The sequence below is a fragment of the Eriocheir sinensis genome, chromosome 41 (genome assembly GCF_024679095.1).
Source record: "Eriocheir sinensis breed Jianghai 21 chromosome 41, ASM2467909v1, whole genome shotgun sequence".
NCBI classification, from domain to species: Eukaryota; Metazoa; Arthropoda; class Malacostraca; order Decapoda; family Varunidae; genus Eriocheir; species Eriocheir sinensis.
Window position 1 is genome coordinate 5,899,219 of NC_066549.1, and position 6,559 is coordinate 5,905,777.

The following is a 6,559-nucleotide window of genomic DNA, read 5'->3' on the forward strand; positions in this document are numbered from 1 at the left end:
ACATCATCACCTCTACCACAGTCACTACCACCAGCAATGTTTCACCACCCTCATCACTATCATCAACGTCAGTATCACCATCTTTATCAACGGTTACATCATTATCACAAGCAGCAGCAGCATCACAATCACTATCACCAGCCTCACTATCACCAACGTCATCATCACCATTCTCATCTCCACTAATAACATCACCACCAACAACAGACTCACAACTTACCACTTCTACCACCATCCTCATCACCACCAGCATCATCATCACCACCACCACCACCATCTCTGCCACTCAACATCACTAACAACAGGAGCTCCATCATCTCAAAAGCGTAAACAATATTAAGATCAACAACAACAACATGATTAGCAGAGAAAAAAAATAATATTGTCAATAACAGTGACAGCAACAACAACAACAACAACGTGCTACTACTACTACTACTACTACTACTACTACTACTACTACTACTACTACTACTACTACTACTACTACTACTACTACTACTATCAATTCTTCTTCTTCTTCTTCTTTTACTTCTTTTTCTTCTACTTTTTCTTCTTTTTCTTTTTCTTCTTTTTTTTCTTCTTCTTTTTCTTCTTCACTACAATTACCATTTCTATCGTCATCATAACCATCATCACCACCATACCACCATCCCCCCCGCCCCCCACCCCCTGCCCCCACCACCCTCATCATCATCATCACCATCATCATCATCAGCAGCAGCATCAGGGTGAGCCGCCGTCGGTCCTTAATGGGTTCGCAGGTGTGCTAATCCCGCGCGAAGAAGACTCTTGACGTGCCATTAGCCGCGTGAGACTGGCGGGTAACCTTGTTAGTGTGGGGGGGGGGGGGAGACAGGAAAGGAGGGAGTGGGGGTAGGGTGAGGTGGTGAGGGAGTGGGTGAGGGAGGGAGGTGGAGGGACGGAGAGAGAGAGAGAGAGAGAGAGAGAGAGAGAGAGAGAGAGAGAGAGAGAGAGAGAGAGAGAGAGAGAGAGAGAGAGAGAGAGAGAGAGAGAGAGAGAGAGAGAATGCATATATTTATTTCTTCTTCCTCCTCTTCATCCTCTTCTTTTCCACCTCCTCCACCTTCTCCTCTTCCTTCTTTTCCTAGCAAGAGGCAGAGACAGGCAAGCAAAGACAGACTGACGCGAACACAGACAGACAGACACAGACAAAACCAGACAGACAGGCGGAGGACGAGGAGGAGGACAAGGAGGAGGAGGAGGAGGACGAGGAGGAGGACGAGGACGAGGTGTATCATAACTAACGGTAACTTCCACTCTAGTATTATTTTTTGCTTTATTTATTTATTTTTTTTTTTTTGGTACTGTTATGGTAAAATCTATGGTAATACACTGCCCCATTTAACTGTTTCAGAACGAGGCCCAGATAGAGTTTTCATATATTGTTGTTGTTATTGCTGTTGTTGTTGTTGTTGTTGTTGTTGTTGTTGTTGTTGTTGTTGTTGTTGTTGTTGTTGTTGTTGTTGAAGGGCTGTGACGGCTGTATATAAGTCAACCGATTTTCTTTTCCCGAAGTTTACGTGTATTTTCTGTATTATTTTTTTCTGTCATTTCATTATTAGACGAATTTATTTATGCATTAATATTTTGTTTGTTAATTACTGATCCATTCGTTTCCTTATATGCGTAATTATTAGACCACTTGTGCAGTCTGCGTATTTATTTTCATCACACACATCCTGACAACTCTTAATAAAGCCAGTCATCAGTATGTGTCTGTCTCATCAACTCTTAATAAAGCCAGTCATCAGTATCCGTCTGTCTCATCAACTCTTAATATAGCCAGTCATCTCTATCCGTCTGTCTCATCAACTCTTAATAAAGCCAGTCATCTGTATCCGTCTGTCTCATCAACTCTTAATAAAGCCAGTCATCTGTATCCGTCTGTCTCATCAACTCTTAATAAAGCCAGTCATCAGTATGTGTCTGTCTCATCAACTCTTAATAAAGCCAGTCATCAGTATGTGTCTGTCTCATCAACTCTTAATAAAACCAGTCATCTGTATCCGTCTGTCTCATCAACTCTTAATAAAGCCAGTCATCAGTATCCGTCTGTCTCATCAACTCTTAATAAAGCCAGTCATCTCTATCCGTCTGTCTCATCAACTCTTAACATAGCCAGTCATCTCTATCCGTCTGTCTCATCAACTCTTAACATAGCCAGTCATCTCTATCCGTCTGTCTCATCAACTCTTAATAAAGCCAGTCATCAGTATCCGTCTGTCTCATCAACTCTTAATAAAGCCAGTCATCAGTATCCGTCTGTCTCATCAACTCTTAATATAGCCAGTCATCTATATCCGTCTGCCTCATCAACTCTTTATTTAGCTTTCTGTCTTATTTACACCAAGCATCGAATCACCAAGGTACTGCGTCTATCCTGCGGGCCTTGCTTGTTTATGTCCCGGCCAGTCCATTGCTCGCGAGACGGAGAGGACGATTAACGCGATTTAGTCCGCGAGGGAAAGTGCCGCGAGACATACGAGGGGATAAATCAGGCCTTGGCACACTTCTAGGCGGGTGTTTTATGGCCTCCTATTGAGCGTCCATCCAGTACGCAACGATTTCAGATGGACTGCTGCTGAGAGGATCATTCATTATTCACAGTAGCTGGTGTTGGGTTGGTCCTGAGAAGTGGTCCCGAGCGCTGCGTGTTAGGAGGGATTTTTCTTGGTTCTCTGACTCGCTCTCGGTGGGAATATCATGCCTACGAGAGAGAGAGGCTGACGACTGTGATTCCTGAGGTAGCGGGGCGTATACTTCATTAATAGGCATCTTTCTTTTTTTAGCAACTATTTTTCTGTATAGTAGCTGCTAACTCTGTATTGCTATGGCGGAGGGAATATCATGCCTAAGAGAGAGAGAGAGGCTGACGACTGTAATTCCTGAGGTAGCGGGGCATATACTTTATTATAGGCATCTTTCTTTCTTTTTCTAGTAACTCTTTTTCTGTATAATAGCTGCTAACTCTGTATTGGTATGGCGGTGGAAGTAATCATTGAAATACCTATGCTTTCTGATAAGAGTAGGACGCTCGCCGCCGCAGATCGACAGCCTTGCACCAACGTTGATCACTCGCTTTTTTTTGTTCTGTCACCCTTCCTTGCCTGTTTCTTCTTTTTTCCCTAGGGTAGATTAATAGATTACTTGCATAACTAGTACCTAAGGCCCCCAGATCTTGAGTACGGGCATAGAGGGACAGTCTAATGCAGTGGTTCCATTACTTTTCCAGGCTGGTGTCCCCTTAGCTACCAGGTGAGTTCCTAGCGCCCCCCCACCACACACACACACACACCTCTTTCTCGGTGGTTGGCGCGCTGCAGATTGAGAACAGGATTAAACACGAACATTATGGATTATGGATTTCGTTATGGATTAAGGTAATATCGTTTGTTACACAGATTTTCTTATTTGGTACTCTTAATGCCACCCTGCCGCTCCCCTACCGTCTCCTTCTTCCTCCCCGCTCACTCAGATCCTTCCACAGCCGCCCACTTCGCGAACCACTGAACCAGCATTGCCAGATTATCGTATTCACCACATTGTATTTATAATTTTTAAGCCTCAAACTCTCTTACCTACACAAATAACGAAAGAATATTAAAGTTAGCGTTAAAGCTGTTATTTATTGATGTTTGTTTGTTTGTTTTTGTTACAGATATCAGTCAGAAACTACGAATAAGCAATACGGTGTGTACGATAATTTGGCAACGCTGCACAGAACTCTATTACCACCGCGTCCTGCTTCGTAATAACTCTCTTTTATACGGTGACTGCTAGCTCTGTCTTGGGGTGATAGCGAGAGTTACAAGATAGATGCCCAAGGGAAGAGAAGCCCAATTCATCACCTTAATCACCCTTCTCGGCATGGGGTAGCTGCTAACGTTCACTTTGGAGGGGTATTACTAGTCTCCTTGGGTATTATATATAGGTTGGTATTCTTAGACGACCCTCCCTCTCACATCAACAATATCCAAAGGCCAAAACGGAGATCAGTCTGGTTTTAATGAGTGTTTTTGTAGGTTCATGGTACAGAAGAAGGGTCAAACTACCACCAGGGTTATTAAACTACCCCTGGAAAGGCCCACAACTCCTATGAAAGCCTTGTCAAATATGTGTGCTTGGGCGAGGAAGTGTTTAACAATCCGGCCATTACTTTCACTCTTCTGTTCATGTTCGTATCTTTAATGTTAACCTGATTCCTTTTCTAATGTCCGCTCGCCTTGCAGGGTGGTCGGCGGAGGGCGAGGCCATGTATGAGCTGTTCCTTCAGGTCCATCGGCGGCTGCAGCGTCGTAGGTAACTATTGTACTGCTTCCTCGGGCTCTTTTTTTGTGTGTATGTGAGCGAGCGAGTGAGAGAGCACGCACGCACGCAAGTTATCGAGTGTGTGTGTGTGTGTGTGTGTCAGCGGAAAAATCCCGGTCTGAGCGGGGATCGAACCTCTGCCTGCCAGGCCGTGAAACCTGAGAGCGCAGAGCTTTAACCATTGAGCTACTGAAGCGGTGTATTAATATTTACCTATTTGTAACATACAGGGCTTGGCTCAGATAGTCCTGTCTCTTTGTCTACTTTTATCCAATCTTTCCTTCATTTGGTGGACACTCTTCGCCTCCATCACTTCTTCCTCCAGACTGTTCCACAAATCCACACTTCTATGAGGCAAGCTGTACTTCTTTTTGTCTCTCAAGCATGTTCCCTTTCTCAGTTTCTTGTTGTGTCCTCTCAATCCTCTCCTTTGCTCTCTCTCCATCAAGTCCTCTCTGTCTACCTTATCCATACCTCTCATCAACTTAAACATTATCAAGTCTCCCTTTTCTCTCCTTTGTTCAAAAGTTGGCAGGTTTTTGCGTTCCAATCTTTCTTCATATGGCAGATTTGAGAGTTCAGGTATAGGTGTGTGTGTGTGTCTGTGTGTTTGTTTACATGCGTGATTGCGTAAATACGTGCGGGCGTGTCTATACTTTTTTTCTATTTTCAAGAAAATTTAATGTCGGGCAGAAAATACATATAATGACAAAATAGTAGTTTTTGAAGGTAGGGAGCAAGATCTGGGCACGCTAATAAAATCAATATTTGCCGCTGGGAGGTAACCAGTGCTATAAATCTCCTTCTTTTATAATGATTAAACATTTGGCTTCCCCAGAGGCCAGTTTTGTTGTCTTGTTCTCCCAATTAGTTAATTCATGATGGTCCCAACTTTATTCCTTTTCTAATAATTCGGTTTATTTTCTGAATTATGATTTTATATTGGTCTCCTTATACTATCAAAATATTACATACAAGCATTTACAAATTGTACAAATAAATTAGAGCATTAATTATATTTGGAGAAAGAGAGTTTTCATATTGAATACAGTCTTTATTCAACTTATTGTGTTAAGAATCTACATAAAGCTATTTCTTACATCACAGTGATGTGATTGGTCACATATCCTTTTCACTGCCACTAACGCAAGTTCCACTTTGTTCAAAAACTAAAGTGGTGCTATCTTCTCAGATGACTACTGTGGTCCATTCACATCAGCTGGATTCCCCCAGCCGTGACTTGATCCCTAGGCAAGTAGGTAAAGACGTTGGTGATTGGCTGTTGGCAGGCTGCATGTCTGACATGTCCAACACAACCGCACATGTTCAGAAAGAATTCCTATATCTGTATGTAGCTCAGCTGTTATACGAGACGGAAATATTGTTTACCACATTGGATTAAGCAGTGCTAGTGCAACTAATAACACTATTTTCAAAACTAAAGGAATTATGGTGTGTGTCAGAAAATAACATTAAATGTTTACTTTTCACAATTCCTTTCTTACTGGCATCTATATACCACTCCAACTAAAACATGATCTTATTCTTATGTATGAAAACAAATTTATTTTTCTAAATAGATTCCAGAACTGCTGCAAATATCAGTAAGTAAAAATATGGTACACACATTTAATGTTAGTCACTGACTTGTACTCCCTGTTACTATTTCTTACCTAGTTTTGAAAATTAAGTTGTAGTTCTACAACCACTGCTCAATCCTAGGATGCAAATAAAATTTGTCTTGTGTTACAGGCAAGCTAGGTGAAGAAATATGATTATTTTCTAAAATAGAGTTTACCCATGGTGGGAGTCCAAATGACAAAACAAGTACTCCAGGATATCTGCATCACCAACAATACTCTTATTTAAAAATTATGCATAATTTACAGTCATCTTAGATAAGATAGGTTGCAAATGTAGAAATTATGATTATTTTCAGAAACACTTGGGCTATCAATGTCACATGTTCCAAGTTTGCACTAACAGCTGAGTGAGGCTCCAGCCTCAGTTTGGGGAAAGGGTCTGCACATAGAAAAAGAAAAAAAAAAGGCACTTTGAAAACTGCTTCACTGGGTCTGTAATTCCAAGATTTGTATAAGAACACTTTGTAGAATTTTTTTCCTGGGAAAAGTTTGTCCTTGCAATTCACAGGTAGATTTGTGCAGAGCAAGGCATCACAACACTACCAGTTTAAATCTAGAGTTTTTTCACACCTGAAAGTAATCCT

General features: G+C 41.8%; 1 long non-coding RNA gene across 1 annotated transcript in view; it reads left to right on the forward strand.

The window, feature by feature from the left end:
• Nucleotides 1–6,544, forward strand: part of LOC127009557 (uncharacterized) — a 184,705-nt gene extending 178,161 nt beyond the window's left edge. Inside the window, exon 4 of the long non-coding RNA XR_007762054.1 lies at nucleotides 4,254–6,544. This is a non-coding gene — a long non-coding RNA (uncharacterized LOC127009557). The remainder of the gene's footprint in view (nucleotides 1–4,253) is intronic.
• Nucleotides 6,545–6,559: the final 15 nt, after the last annotated feature.